The 16,652-nt window shown below is 34.9% G+C and overlaps 1 long non-coding RNA gene across 1 annotated transcript in view; it reads left to right on the top strand.

The window, feature by feature from the left end:
• The first annotated feature begins 12,914 nt into the window (after nt 1–12,914).
• The window catches only part of LOC131278486 (uncharacterized), a 48,243-nt gene continuing 44,505 nt past the window's right edge, over nt 12,915–16,652 (top strand). The window contains exon 1 of the long non-coding RNA XR_009185796.1: nt 12,915–13,058. This is a non-coding gene — a long non-coding RNA (uncharacterized lncRNA). The remainder of the gene's footprint in view (nt 13,059–16,652) is intronic.

The following is a 16,652-nucleotide window of genomic DNA, read 5'->3' as shown; positions in this document are numbered from 1 at the left end:
CAGTTCTACCCCAACTAAAAATTTGGTTTAAGTACTTAATCTTTCTGGGCCTCCAAATCTGAGCTATAAATAATGGTTTCTTACAAATGAGTTCCAAGGACTTTTCATATTCCCTGATTCCAAACATCTTGAAATTTCTCTGTCATAATCAGTTTGTTACCACATCCCTCCCACCCCAGCCATCCTCTTCTTTTCCCTCAGAGTTCAGGTGGCACAACAGACCAATGCTTCCCTTTTGTGTTTTCATCTGCCATATGAGTATGACAGATTAATCTAATCAATTTTTCTCCAAGTAATAGTGCTTTTAAGAGATTGCCATCTGTGACTCAAAGGGAGGAAGAGTGATTAATCCTAAACATTAATAATGCATAATTAATTCATCTTAGCCCTTAGGAGTAAAGGTTTAGACATATATTTTATTATAGGTGTGTTTAGTTAGGTCAGAATTCACTTTGAACAGAATAATAAAGCCACATTGTGAAGCACTGACACAGGAGGAACTGGAAAGGAGCCCACTGCCACAATCTCATGCCAAACTCAATCTTAATAATTGCCTCCAGAAAATAGATAGAGCAATTTAATTTCTACCCTCTCTTAAATCTTCTTGCAACATAAACCTTTTGAGCTGTTTGGGAATCTCTGCACTCAGAGAAAATAGGAGTTCATATGTCAATGGAGCAAAAAGTACAGTGAAGTACTTTTGGACTATCACATAAAGTACCTCCAAGATGTACAGATAACCTCTCCATGGATATGTGAGAGTTGACAATAATCAAAGGAAAATTAATTTTATGGAACTCCTGCTTCCCTATGTTCGTTAAGTCATTCAACAAACATTTGCTGGTCACCATTTAGCACCAGTTCCATTTAGTGCTGCCTAGAGTCAATACAATAATGACATGCATGCAACCACTGCCATACATGAGCATACAATTTAGAAGAGAAGAAAAATTGTGTCCACACATGAGAATTATCCAGGGCAACAGGAGGCAAATGCCAGAAGAGTAATTATGTTGAAAAAAAAATATTACCTTGGCTGTGATTTTAAAGGCTTCATTAGGAAAAGACCCTTTTTGCTATGTAAAGCCTTGTTTCAATAGGTTAACTTATTTCCCTCAATAACAGTATGGTTATTTGTGTTCTTCTAAGTTAGTATTTATATGTTTATAAAGTGAAGTACCTGTCAATATCTCAATTTTAACTATAAATCAAGGAATATTGAAAAAACGGCATGGCAATGGAGCTAGTAGAATGGATTTTGTGTCTTCCCAAATTCCCACATAAAAATAGAGCAATTAATAACGAACTCACAAACTCATATACATTTACAACAAAATCAAGGTGACAAAATGTCCCTAAATCCCAAACTATAAGCAGGTGGTGCTAACCCACCAAAAGCCACAAGACTTTCATGATGTAAGCCTCTGTGTGGGAAGAAACGACGAGGTGCCTAATGATGTTGACAAGAGAAGAACCACATAAGAGCTAATAGAAAATTTTCTGGAAAGTGTGGAAGTCCAATTTGAGTAAAGCAGCTTAAACTCAGATATTTTCCCCCACTCCAGTAATGAATAGGTGCAAGGGCTCAGACAAGACCTAAAGGGTGGAGCAATCTAGCCCCTTAAACTCTTGAAACTGAACAGGCTGGGTTCCCACCAAGAATAAGAACTGTTTGGAAGGGAAAAAACTTTGGCACATGTGACAACACAGATAAGAAAAAGTCTTCATTCAAGTGGGGGAGGGTAAGAGAGTCAGGAAATCTCAGAAAGCAACCTGTCATATATATTTTTTAACTGCATAAAAACAACAGAGCAAAGTCTGAAAAATAGCCATTTGAACCAATTCTCCTTTTGAAAGTTCAGGAAAACTAGATTCCTATATATATGAGTACCATAAAAATATCAAGGTCAAATCCAATAAGAAATTCTCATAAGAAAAAAGAGAAAAAGGAATAGGAAATATCCCAACAGATAATAAAAGCCTGACAGAAAGATGTGCTCAAAGGAAATATATATCAGACTGCAATATGCTTTATGAATACAAGTTAAATGACATTAAGTATGATGCAAGGCATAAAAGAATATCATATATTAGGGTTAGAAAAACTCAGAAATGAGATAGCAAAACTCAAGAGAAATGGAAATAAAAGGAAAATCATTTTAGAAGTGAAGACCAAACTAGAAGGACCACGAAGGTGGTCCTTAATCTTTTTGGGTCTCTAATTAAAAAAAAAAATGGATTAAGAGATATAAAACGTGAAAAGGAAGAAAATTTTTTAAATCACCAATAAATGAAAAAAGGAGATAACATAGTTTGAAAAGAAAGTGAGAAATAATGAAAATAGGCAAAGGAAATCTAATTTATGGGTAATAGGAAACAGGAATCTCTGGATAAGAAAACCAGAATGAACACTACAATCATAATTCAAGAAAAAGTTCCTAAAATATAAAAATATCTGAAAAACATATTGCAGCAGCACACCAAAAACCTGAGGATATTAATGCAGAAATATGAGTACCCAAATATATTTTAGTAAGTACAAAGGGTTTTAACTCTATTTTCCCCAGTGTAAAACTATATAGCCTTGGGACTAGTCATTGTCCATTCTGGAGAAGACTGGAGTTGGGAAGAATTGTTCCCATGAAAAATAACATTCAGAAAACAACGAAGAAGTTGTGGTTAAAAAAAAAAAATGACAGCAGAAGAGTTGGTAAACAAAGTGAATAGATAATGAAATATCAAGAAACTAGAACATATTAAAAATAAAGAGGAAAAAAAATAGGAAAGAAAGGCTAAGAAAACAGGATGATCCTAAATGACCATTTTCCATACTAGGAAACATACATCAGGATGTATGTTATATAGATATATAAAAATAAATGTGAGTAAAAAGAGGTGAAGGGAAACCGACTTTGGCCCAGTGGTTAGGGTGTCGGTCTACCACATGGGAGGTCCGCGGTTCAAGCCCCGGGCCTCCTTGACCCGTGTGGAGCTGGCCCAAGCTCAGTGCTGATGCGCGCAAGGAGTGCCCTGCCACGCAGGGGTGTCCCCCGCGTAGGGGAGCCCCACGCACAAGGAGTGCACCCCGTAAGGAGAGCCGCCCAGCGCGAAGGAGGGAGCAGCCTGCCGAGGAATGGCGCCGCCCACACTTCCCGTGCGGCTGACGACAACAGAAGCGGACAAAGAAACAAGACCCAGCAAAAAGACACAGAAAACAGACAACCGGGGGAGGGGAGGGGAATTAAATAAATAAAAATAAAATCTTAAAAAAAAAAAAAAAGAGGTGAAAATGTGACTAATGACTAGTGATAAGGGAGGCTGCTATTTGTCCCAATAGTCTCTGTAGTAGTATTTGATTTTCTGGACCATGTTTATACATGTACCATTGAGAAAAAATGTAAATTTAAAAATGTCTGTGTTAATAGTTTGGCAAGAAAATAAAAAAAGAATATTTCAATGATAAGTGAAAATCAAATACCCATTTTTGAGACTATCATTTGATTTTAAAGATAATGAAGAACAGAAAAATGGATAATTTCAGTTAAATCTAAACTCTATACAGAGAAAACACAAGCTGCCTTCACCCTGAGCAATTTTGGCTCTGGCACATAGTCTGAAAATTGTAATGAACTCATTCTGAACAGACACTGAATATATTTTGATGAAAATTTCTGCCTGTGGAATATTCCTGACATACATTGCAACATAAAATTAATTTTAAAAAGAAAATAGTTCATTGTAATTGTGGGGTCATGAAATGCATTTTATGTTCAATCATCACAAATACTAAACATGAACCTGAGTCTTCATATAGTTAATGAATGACTTGCCAATGGTCACAAAATTAAAGAGTCAGGCCTTATGTCCTGATATTTCGACACAAAATTCACCGATTGCAGAATTTCTTCTAGAGAATGTTAAGAGTCAGCATGTGAAAAAACCTACTTAACTAGAACACTGGTTAATATTTATTTTAGGTTATATTAAAATCATCCCTTCTTTGATATGTTTTTGGAAAATAAAAGAGTGAAAGTGAAATAAGAAAAGTCAGCTACAAAACTTTCTCTAATTCAGCATATATAATAGAGTGAAATGCATATGCTCTCTAGAAGCAAAATGGTATGTTTAAGTTTCATTTTCTAATTGTTTGTTGCTAGTATACAGAAAAATAATTGACTTTTAATATTGATCTTGTCACAGGCAATCTTAAATTTATTTATATGTTCTGATACTGTTTTATTTTGGATTTTCTACATTAAAATGTTATATGTATAATAGTGGCAGTTTTATTTCTTCTTTTTGAAAGTCTTTATTTTGCCCCATAATATCATTGGAGTACAACATTTAATAAAAACATTCTACCTAAACTTAGAGAAGTTTTAGTATTTAGCCATTAAGCATAATGTTTTCTATAGGTTCATGGTAGACATTCAACCAGAGTATGATAATTCCTTTCTATCCCCTAGTTTACTATGAGTTTCTAATTATGAAAGAGTATTTAATTTTATTAAATGCTTATTCTACATCTAATAAAAGAATCATGTTTTTATGTTTTCTTTCAGTTAAGCTGGTGAAGTGTATTGATTATTTTTCATATTTTAAGCAAATTTGCTTTCCTGGAACAAATGCAACTTGATTGTGAATATCGTTTAGTTTTTATATTTTCCTAAGATTTCTTTTCTAATATTTTATTTATTTTTTCTCATCTATATTCAGGAAAGTGGCTGACCTTTAATATTGCTTTCTTGTAATGTTTTTACAATTTTTTTTTGTGTTAAGATTAAGTTGGCCTCATAAAGCAAGTCATAAGTGTTTCCTCTATTTCTATTTGTTTATGATTTATTTTATTCTTCCTTAAATGTTAGGAAGACTTCAACAAAGGCCATTGTTCTGTAGGAAAGTTTTTAATTACAAATTTAATTTTTTTAATGCTTATAGGACCCCACGTATTACCTCTTGTTTCTGTTTCAGTAATTTGTGTTTTCTAGAAATGTATTTGTTTTAAGAACATCTTTGTATACATTGTTTCAAAGTTTTTTTCTATGTGTATTATCTTTTTTTTAATTATAAAAAATTCGTACATAAAGTACAGTCTCCCTATACCACCCTATTATTAACACCTTGCATTGGGGTAGTACATTTATTACAATTGATGAAAGAACATTTTTATAATTGTACTATTAATTATAGTACATGACTTACATTAGGGTTCACTAATTATATTGGACAGTCCTCTGCTTCTTTTTCTTTTAATTTTTATTCTAATAATTTTTATTCTAATAATGTAGAATTTCCACTTTTAACCACCTTCAAATATATAATACAGTGCTGTTAATTATGCTCATAATCTTAGCATCTCTGATTTGAGGTTTTTCTTATTTTTAATGTAAGCATTTACAGCTATAAATTTCCCTCTCAGCACTGCTTTTGCTGCATCCTTTATGTTTTGGTATGTTGTGTTTTCATTTTCATTTACCTCAAGATACTTCCTAATTTCCTTTGCAAATTCTTCTTTGACCCATTGATTGTTTAAGAGTATGTTGTTTAATTCCCACTTATTTATAGATTTTCCATTTCTCCCTCTGTTGATTTCTAGCTTAATTCTATTGTGGTCAGAAGAGATACATAGCATGATTTCAATACTTTTTAAAATTCATTGAGACTTCTTTTGTGGTCTAACATATGGTCTATCCTGAAATATGATCCATGTGCACTAGAGAAGAATGCACAATCTGCAGCTGTTGAGTGAATGCTCTATGCATGTGTGTTAGGTCTTTCTGGTTTAGAGTTTCATCCAAATATTATTTTTCCTTATTGCTCTTCTGTCTAGATGTTCTATCCGTTTTTGAAAGTTATGTATTGAAATCTCCTCTATTAATAGAATTGTCTATTTCTTCAAATTTGTCAATATTTCTTCATATATTTTGAGACTCTGCTGTTAGGTACATACATATTTATAATTGTTCTATCTTCTTGTTGAGTTGACCTCTTTATCAGTATATAATAAACTTCTTTGTCCCTCATAACAGTTTTTGACTTAAAATCTACTTTATTTGATATTAGTATAGCTACTCAGCTCTCTTTTAGTTATTATTTCCATGATATCTTTCTTCCCCATCCTTTCATTTTCAACTGACTTATATCTTTGAATTTAAGGTGACTCTCTTGTAAACAGTATATGGGTACATCCAAAATTGAATTTTTGTCCACTCTCCCAATCTCTGCTTCTTGAGTGGAGAATTTAATCAGATTACATTTAAAGTAACTTCCCATAATGCAGGTTTTTCTTCTTCCACTTTACTGTTTTGTCTTTGTAAGTATCTTATCTTTTTTGATCCTCAATTTTTCCATTAATGTCTACTTCCATATTTGTTAGGTTTTTGGTATTGTATCATTTTGAGTCCCTTCTCATTTATGATTTTTTTCATTATTTTCTTTATGATTACTATGTATTTAAAATATAACATTCTAAATCTATAACATTCATATTTGGAATGTACCAACTTATATACAATGCATACAAATATACTGTTTCTTAACCCTCCATACTTCCCTATCTCTCTTGAGCTTGTTAAAAATTATCTTTGTACATTTTATGTCCAAAATCATAGATTATTGTTACATTTTATGCATTTGCATTTTATCATCTGTAAGAAGTAAGAAGTAGAGTCAAATACCAAAAAATGCAATATGATAGTACTGGCATTTATAATTATGCATTATGGTTACCTTTACTGAGGGTCTTTATTTCTTTATGCCCTATGATCCACTGTCTAGTGTTCTTTCTTTTCAGTCTGAAGAACTCTCTTTAGTATTGCTTGTAGGGAAGGCCTGGTAGTAATGAATTTCCTCAGCTTTTGTTTATCTGGGAATGTCTTAATTTATCCCTCTTTCTTAAAAGAAAATGTTGCCAGCTTTAAAATTCTTGGTTGGCAACTGTTTTCTTTCAGAACTTTTAACATTTTGTACCACTGTCTTCCTGCCTCCATAGTTTCTGATGAGAAATTGGCATTTAATCTTATTGAAATTCCCTTGAACATAACTCATTACTTTTCTCTTGAAGCCTTCAGAACTATCCACTTGTCCTTGGCATTGCAAAGTTTGAATACTAAGTGTCTGGTCATGGTTCTCTTTGAATCATCTTGTTGGAGTTCTTTGCCCTTCTTGAATGTGCATATTCATGTCTTTTGTTAAATTTGGAAAGTTTTCCGCCATTATTTCTTTGAATATTCTTTATAACCCTTTCTCTCTTTTTTATCCTTCTGCAAACCTGGGAGAAGTCTGCTCCTCTCTCTGAAGTTTCCTTCTTTCCAGGAATTTGGCCCCTCCAATTCCTGCTTTCCCATCACTTCTCCTATGCATTCATATTACATGTGTGTGTGTGTCTGTGTTGGGGGTTATTTGTCTTTTCTAAGTATTCTCACTAGGAATATTGTTTTCTGTCTGCTGAAAGTGATTCCATCATAAACAGAAGGGGAAGTTAAAGTATACATTTTAAATATTAAAATGTTAATATATTCAAAACACATCTCTATCGAATGGTTCTGACATTATTTTAATTTGATAAACTAATGGAGGATGTTGGCTAAGAAATTTTAATTCAGACTTCTTACACATCTCATGAGCCATTAATAAGCATGGATTTAAAATTATGGTCTTAATTAGGAGTTGGGCAAATCTATGTTTGAATCTAACTTTTATCACTTTTTTGCCTAGTAGTTATGTGACTTTGAGCAATTTATTTATATTCTCCCAGGCTTAGCTCCTTTTTCTGTTAAATAAATGTAAAAACAACAAAAAACTACGTCCAACTAAGCCTATAGGTTTGTTACAAGTATTAAATGAAATTACATATTAAAGCATCTAGGTAATAATTAGTCAATATTAACCAGTAAATAATGCTATAATAATTAGTCAATATTAACCAGTAAATAATGCTATTTTCCTTCACCTCATGTTTTCCTCTGGTAATTATATAAAATAACCAAATGCTGTATTAAAGGAAGGTGATAGAAAAATAAGGAAACTGGAAAATTCTAAGATATATGAATAAGTGAGAAATGACAGTATTAAGAACCATCATAATCACAGGATTAAGTTTAATTATTCAACTCATATGAAATTGTGAAAATGGAATGATGAGGAATTTTGTGTAAAAAGTAAGGGATAGACAGCAATATATATCTCACTGCCATCAGGCATAGATTAAGGCCCTGAGTATATATTTCAAAGGAATAAAGGTATGTATCAATTATTCATTACCTTAATGAAAGAGAATATATTGCCTGCTGTTCAGAAAGTCATTAGCTCTTTCTAATGAATGATAATCATTTAGTAAATCAGCTGTGTCTGGTGAGGCACTTGTGATAAGCTTCTTTCCTACCTCTGATAATAGAGCTGAATCTGCACATTTTTCTTCTTCCATAATCACTCCACTATCCTCAATAACAAACAAAATATACAGTATGTTAAGGTATAAAGAATAGCTCCCTTCCCTCATTAAACTTAAGAAATTATACATCCTTAATTCTCTGAGATGTGAGAAACCAGCGATTTTGTGAGAATGTTTGAAATCCACTCATTTTAAGCACTTTGAGTTACACATATCCATAAGGGAATCCAAAGTCAAGAAATAAAGGTGGTAAAAGCACAGAAAATTATGCCCCAAGAGGAAAATGTGAGAAATCAGAGTGGTTTAGCCTAGAAAAGAATGATTATCTAAAGATAATATGTAAAATTTTCGTATTAAAAATAATCCATTGTACCACCAGATATGTCTGATTAAAGAAATAATAACTATTCCCTAAAAGTTACCTCCCTTTTACTTAAATGTGCCCTCTCTCTAAGCCAAACCCAGTAAAAAAATACTGTATATTCCCACCAGTGCCAGACATGACTCTTGGGGATGAGCCTCCTTGGCATCAAGAGATTCATACCAAGCACCAACCAGTGACGCATTTGGAAAAAGACCTTGACCAGAAGGGGAAAATATCAAACTGTTCCTGAAGGCTCTAGATTCATCCAGATATTATAGGCAAGGCACACAATCGCCTGAAATCAGCACTTTGTTGGTGGGCCTTACCTTGGAATATCTGACAACCTATTTCCCCAATGAAATAGAGTTAGACTCACCTATAATTTCCCTACAAATCATCTTCTACCCCTTTTATTTGAGCCTATAATTAGCATTATACCTGTTAAATATGTCTCAGAGACTTAAATCTCTGGTATATTCTTTTGCTAATTGAGCCCTGAATCTCAGAAGAGTTGCAGCCAATACCTACTCTCTAGTTCATTGAACTCACCCAGGAAAACTAACAAAATGAATATGATGGACAATCCCCATCCCCCAAAACAGAAAGTCTACGCCTGCAAGCAAAACAGTTCCTTCCATCTACCTCGTAAAATCTAAGCCTCTTCTCAATCTGAAGCACAGTGGGCATCACTATCCCTAAATCCTTAAGACTGAGGAATGAACAAATATAAAAGGGGAATGCAACCATGGACACAGTAAACTTATCATTATTGTATTAATTGAAGAATATGTAACAATGATATAAAGATAGTGGATATCAGAGGTTTTGAGAGGAGGGGGAGGGAATAATAAGTGGAATATAGGGCATTTTAGGGCATTGAAATTAATTTTAAACCACAATATAAACAATAGACCTTGGTTAGTAGCAATTCTTCAATATTTACTTATCAATTGTGACAGATGCACCACACAATTGTAAGATGTTATTAATAAGGGAAGATGTGGGAGGGGGAAAAGATGGGAGTATATGGAAATCCCTTATATTTTTAATGTAATTTTCCTGTAATCTAAAATTTCTTTAAAAATAAAGTTTTTTATATTAAAAAATAAAAAAATAAATGGGTTTGAATTAAAGCACAAATAAAACTTAAAAATAATTCTTCTCTGTAATGTTTCATCAAAGAAAAATGAGGAGTGCTATCCCCCAGTGAGGTTCAAAGAAAGCAGGTAACTGATTTAAAAAATACAGACTGTTCTTTTCTGCTTTTCTGCATATTTTTGGTGCTCTGGCAAGCAAATTGGAGAAACTATTTTTTGTAAATTAATTTTTATAAGTGTATAATTTTTGAATTTTTAAAATTTTTATTAATCAGGAAAGCACAGATGAAGGTGAGTGCTAAATGCTATCATGAACAAATAGAAGTGGGGTCAGTGGAAATACTAAGAACTTCATAGATTAAAGGGATAGGGGACATCGATAGGGGTTACTTTTAAAAGATTCCTGCAAAACTGACTCAGGCCAACTTTTCATGCTGAGGGTTTTCTTATTTCTTTTTCTTTCTTTCTGTGTTTTTTTATTATGACCTGTTCCCCACTTAAATAAAAAATTGTTTTCAATCAATGAAGATTACCAAATCAAGCATCATTTATATTCATAACTTCAGAGGTGAACTTGATTGCTTCAGGGAATGGGTCAAACCAAATATTTTTTCGAGTCAACCAGCCTACTTAATTTGAAAATTAGTTGACAATGGCATGTTTTTGTGTAACTTAATGATGTGAGAAATATGTACTGCATCCTAGGCTATTTCAACATTCAGAATGATTCTCTACCAGCTTAGGATTTCTAGTACATTTCTTTTACTTCTTCTATGACACATTAATTTAGTTCCACTAAATAATTCTGGTTCAGATATATATGCTCAAGTGCCTGGAATTTTCAAGTAAGATTTTCTTAAAGGGTTTCTTAGCCACTAGGGATAGTTGAGCAGGTGGAGAAAAATTTTATCAGGAGAAGCTTGAATTTTTACCCTACTTGGTACGTGTACAAAAGCAAGGCAAAATGATCTGTTATCTGCCAAGGACCTCAGTGAGCAAGTTTATTTTCTCTTTCTTCTGCCATCAACCACTTGCTGAGTCAATAATCCCAAGATCTGGTAAGAAGACTGTCTCTGAGAGTCTGTAGCAGTGAGGACACTTGTATTTTTGGTAGCAGCTGTTTCAGATAGATAAGGAAAGGAGAACTAAATAAAAGGGAAATGAAAAATAAGATAAATAAGAAAATACCACTGATCTCTGTATGCCTCAGCTTTTCTCTGGATAGCATTATCATAAAGGAGAGACACTGACTCTTCATGTGTGTAGAGATAGAGTGGAATAAAAATTCTTCTGGTTTGGGAACCCCGAGAACTGGGTTCTGATCTCAGTGTAACCCCTAATACTGAGTGCTGAACCCTGCTACATTGTGCTGTCTTCATCTATGAAAGTAAGACTGTAAGATTAACTCACTTATAAAGTCCCTTTGCATTTTACAAGTCTTTGTTGACGAAGGTGAGGTGAAACTAGAAGACAATGAATCCCAAGCAATTTCTGGACCATGACTTCTAATGACTGCTTACTCTAGAAAACTCCATAATTTGAGAGCCTAAACCTGCTTCAACTAGCGCCATGGTTTTTTGTCTGACAGCTCTAAGTGAATATTTGCAGGTAACACAAACATTTGGAAAGGAACAGGAGGAAAACCTGTGCTGCTTGTTCTGGCTTCTCATGGTGTAGGCAAGAAGGCAGGAGCTGGGATTAGGACATTGAGTGGGTGGAAATGAAGTGAAACTAAAAAGAACAGTGCCTGAAAGTCATCAACAGAATTGTGGCCCTCACAAAATCTTCACATGGAGATTTTCTGAAAATAGACTAACAGTCTATAGTTATGTTTGAATAAGATTAGCTATTGAAGCAAACTAATGTGTATGTGTGTGAGTTGTATGTGCATGTGTTTAATCACACATATCCTTAATGTACACACGGGATCATCATTTGAAGAAAAAAATTGTTTTTCTAGAGAGACGTTCTTTTTTCAGTCCAGAAATTCATTCACTTTTTATGCAACACGGTCATAGTGCAAGAAGAGACAAATAACACGTGATCAGATACTGAGCAAGCATTACACGTTTACAATTTTATTTAATGTTCATAGCTCTTTTATAATATTTATTATAAATTTCAAAAATGGAAGTTCAACAATGTCAATCAAGTTGTCTATCACCACATAGCTATTAAGTGGTGGAAACTGAATTAGAAGTGAAGTCTCCCTTGCTCTAATATTCTTTTTAATTTGCTTTAATCTTCTTTTAATAACACCATGCACCTCTATCAGTACAACAGGAGACCTGTCCATACTACCTGCTAATCCTAGTCTCTGATGGGATTTGATTTTACCAAACTCATAAATTTGCCTGTTACTGTTTCATGGATGCTGGCAAAGGATATAAGACTTATGGCCAGAAACAAGGGAATTTTTAACTCACAGCACAGAAAGCAACATAAGCATTGGTAGATTTGCTCCGATTCCTGTATTAGCTCTCTTCTGCAGACATGAATTACCACAAATTCAATAGCTTAAAACAATACCTATTATCTCACCCAGAAGGGCTCATCTGGGTCCTCTGCTTAGTTCATCAATAGGTCAAAATCAAGGTGTTGGCCGGCTTGGGGTCTTATCTGGAAGCTCTGGGGGGAGGGTTTACTTCCAGGCTCGTTCAGAATTCTGTTGGCAGAATTCAATTAAAATCCAAACAGCTGTAGGGTAGAGTTTCCATTTTCTTACTTGCCATTGGGTGGGGGTTGTTCTTGGTTTCCAGGGGCTACCTGTATTCTTTGTCTTGTGGGACCCTCCATTTTCATAGCCAGCAAAGTAGCATCAAATATTTATGCTCTTTGAATTTCTGTTCTCCGGCATCTTTTTTACTTTGTCTTGTGCTTCTGTTCTTAAGAGTTTATGTGAGTTCCCACTGGGCCCACATGGATAATCCAGGATAACCTCTCTATTTTAAGGTCAACTATTTAGTAACCTTAATTACCTCTGCAAATCTCCTTTGCCATGTAAGGTAACATATTAATGGGTGTGCTATCTCATCACATTTACAGTCCCAGGGCTCGGGGGTGAGGGGGGAACTTCTTGCAGTCATAATTCTGCTTACCCCTGATCCCCTGAGCTGTGGTCCAGATGGATGCTCACAAGCAGTGTTTGCTTCCCAGTCCAGGAACTCTAAGCTTATGGAGGAATCCACCACTTTTACAGCAAGCAGTAAGTAAGCCTGCTCTTTGTTTGTGGGGGAAATATTACCTCATCTCTCAAGGTTACCAGCTGCATAAACACAACACTAAGATATAGCTCTTGTAAAGAGTGAGCAGGGTCTTGCATTCTTTGGCACAGCCAGCAAGACTTGTAGGAAGCATGATGACCCTAGGGGACTGTCTATCCCAAAAGACTCCTAGAGTTCTTAAGGAGCCCAAACAACAAATCAGCCTTCAATCTTGGAACACATAGTTCCAAACTAAGTGAAAAGATCTCTTCTAGATTGGGCTTTCTGTTACAGTGAAAAGTGTTCTTCCTGAATTCCAAGAAGAAGAAGGGGAGTGGAAATAGAGCTGAGTCAAATTCTACATCATATTGTTGAGTGGGGCATGATCCCAACCATTTAGGTAAGAGAGAGACAAAAATCAAGTCGAAACCTATGACCAGCTTAGATGATAGCTTAAAGAGGGAGATAATGGAAATATTGATACTGACTATAATATCAGAGGTGTCCAGTTCTGAACCTCACCTCCACTGATGTGTGATTTTGGATAAGTTATTTAATCTTTTGAGATTCAGTTTCCCTGTCTATCAGATCAAAATAGTATATACGCTATAGATTATAGTTATATAGAAAATTAAATGAGGAAATTCCTGCAAAGCTCCTAGCATGGTGTTTGGTATATAGTAGGTGTTCCACCATCCTCCCTTTCCCAACTTTAAATATACACAAATGTGAAGTACGTTATCTGTCATAAATCCACCTTTGTTATAACACCAGAGCTTCCACCTCAAAAAAACACCCACTGGATAACCATAGGTATCATTTGTTGAAGTCCACTACATGCTCCATGCTTCTTTCTAAAATGAGCTTTGGATTCAGAATGACAACATATATGATAAATAAACATGTGCTACCAAATGACATTTATGTTTACATACATGTATACTTCCCTAATTTAAATCATACTACTAATTCTAAATTTAGAGAGTCTTCAAGAGACCAATTTTAATATAACTTAAAAGCTTGTATTAGAGTTTAGGGGGGGAAAAACCCCAACACTTTGGAAGGATGTGATTCTTCCTTTGAGACAAATGTTCATCTGAGAAGGACCTTGGGAAACATAGACAGGTTCCTCTGCTCTGGAACCATTTCCATAGTCACCCTTCAGCAGGGCATAAGGCCCTGGGGACCACCAACCCCAGTATTAGGTCTCACAAACTCCTCAGTGCTATGTTGTGGTGCTTTATTTGGCTCTGTAATCATTATTATGATTTAGGTTTTTTTTTTAAAAAATTCATTTTTATGCTCTCCAGAAGACTCAGATGTGCAGTGGAAAGTACATTTATAAAAATATGTGCATGTGTGTAATTCACATTTGGGGTTTACCCCCAGACCACCTGGAATACCTTTATGGGGTCCAGTTCTCCAAGGGCCACATCATGAAAACGAAGAGGATGCTTCACTGAATTACAACTGGCTGTGCTTTGAGATCCCCAAATAAAATCAGCATCTGTAGTATTAGTATTAGTTTTAACATTAGTATTATTGAATGTATTTTCCTATTACTACAAATAAAGTGTACCTTTTCTCCATGTTAATGTTTTGGCAATATTTGAAACATGCAGTATTAAACATAATAAAAGCATTGGTCTTAACTTCAGGCAAAGGTAAATCTAAAATGACTAGCATTCTGAGAAAGCTGCCGTCTGTTTTTCTAACCCGGACACTGGAGTCTGAAAAATACAGACCACACCCTCAGATCCTACTTCGGGTTTATAGAAGGTCTAGTGTGTGGTCAAGTCCTCTAGACTTGCAGTTAAAAGTTCTTACCAGGGATGGCCTCAATGACACCGAGGGCTTCTAATAATTAAGTTGAAACCCTCTTGTGGCTCAAGTCCCAAGCAATCAGTTTCCTGAGTTTATATCAGGAGACTAGGGGCATCTAAGCTCCACAAATGTTTCCAGTTCTCAAGGATTTTTAAATAAATATTAACACTCCAAATTCTATGCTATGGAAAGAGCAAGGAAAAGGCTTAGGAACCTAGCCCACAAATTTCATGGTTAGAGAACTAACTACCTGACCGGTAGACAGTGAAGGCCAAAGGCACACCAAACCACACAGCAGAAGCTCAGTGCCAAACTGTGGCTGAGTTGAAGTGGATTTGGCCCTAAATATATGAATTCCAGGCACCCGGTGGTCTGAGACAGAAAAGGCAAAAGTAAGCAAACTAATTGGTAAAAGGATAGGCTTTTTTTCCCCTCCTGGTCTCCCTTTGGTGCCGGTTCTTCGCTCACAAGTGCCACTGCTGTTCCCACACAGCGGTGGGAGGAAAGGAGGGAATAGCAGGTGGGAGCACGGCTCTGGGATGCTGCCACTCGGGCCACAGAGAGAATTTGCCTGGCAAAAGTATTTTCTCCAGTCGCACAGGGAGAAGTTTTGTCCGAAAAGGAGAGGGCCGATCTTCTTCCACTTTCCCCTTTTCTAAAGTGAAACTATGTGCTCTTGATTGCAAGTCTTTAAGTGTGCTTAAACTGATTAGCACCTTCTATCCAGGAAGTCGGAGCTATTGCCTACAGAGGAACTTAGTTCCTCACCCTAGGGAAATGTTAATTTGACTTCTTTGTTATTTATTTGTTTTCTTTATGCAAAGAAAGAATGAAAAAAAACACACAACACCAAACAAGTATAAAAACAAATTTTAGATAAAATGCCAGGTATCCACCGTACTTTCATACAGTTGCCTTTATGTGAAAAATAAAAAAAACAGTTTGATTTTTTTAGGAGTAGATTTCCTGTCTCTTTTAGATAATTGTTTCTAAGAAAAAAGAGCTCCCTCTAGCTACCAGTTTAAACACCACACATACTGCTAACCAGCAAAACTTTTCCTTAAAATATGGGCTTATGTTTATGTAGCAATAAAAACTATATTCTGAATATCACTGAAAAGACTTCTGCAGAGATACCTAATTTCTAATTTATTGGACTAATTTTTTTCTTTATTTCTTCTTTTATTTCTAATTTATATGGATAGCAGGAAAATGTTTTCGAGGAAGAAAAATAATCAAGGATAGCTGGTGGCAGCAGGAATTGTCTTTCAAAGCAACAAACTGGAGATATGTGATATTTTTTAAGGTGAAGCTCCTGTTTATACTCCTTACATTTATTAGGATAAAACTAAGATTCAAAAATAATTTTATTTTAATTTCAAACTGTGCAAATATTAAGCATAGAGCTTGTTGAAGAATGTGAAGTAATTTATGTTTGTGGGAGTTTATCTAGAAAGTCCAAGAAAATATTTAGGCACTGTGCTTCCATTTTGAACTGCCTTGTGCTTCTGTTTTACCAAGTTATACTTCATTTCCTCATGTAGCTGCTCTGGTATGTTTATGCATTTTCTATGTTTACCTTGAAGTGTTAAAATTGAAGCATACTGACAATGCAAATCTACATAATTTCAAGGTATGTTTAACTGTGCCAAACCAGTAGGTCTTTTAAAGTGCCGTGTCAAGTGGTTGATTAGAAGAAAGTAGGCATCTCCTATAAAATCTGGCAATTACTGGGTAATTGATATCTACTCATTGCCACCACTTGGCTGTCT

This window comes from Dasypus novemcinctus, chromosome 5 (genome assembly GCF_030445035.2).
Source record: "Dasypus novemcinctus isolate mDasNov1 chromosome 5, mDasNov1.1.hap2, whole genome shotgun sequence".
Lineage (NCBI taxonomy): Eukaryota > Metazoa > Chordata > Mammalia > Cingulata > Dasypodidae > Dasypus > Dasypus novemcinctus.
The sequence above is the reverse complement of the archived record's forward strand: the minus strand, read 5'-3'. Positions and strand labels throughout refer to the sequence as shown.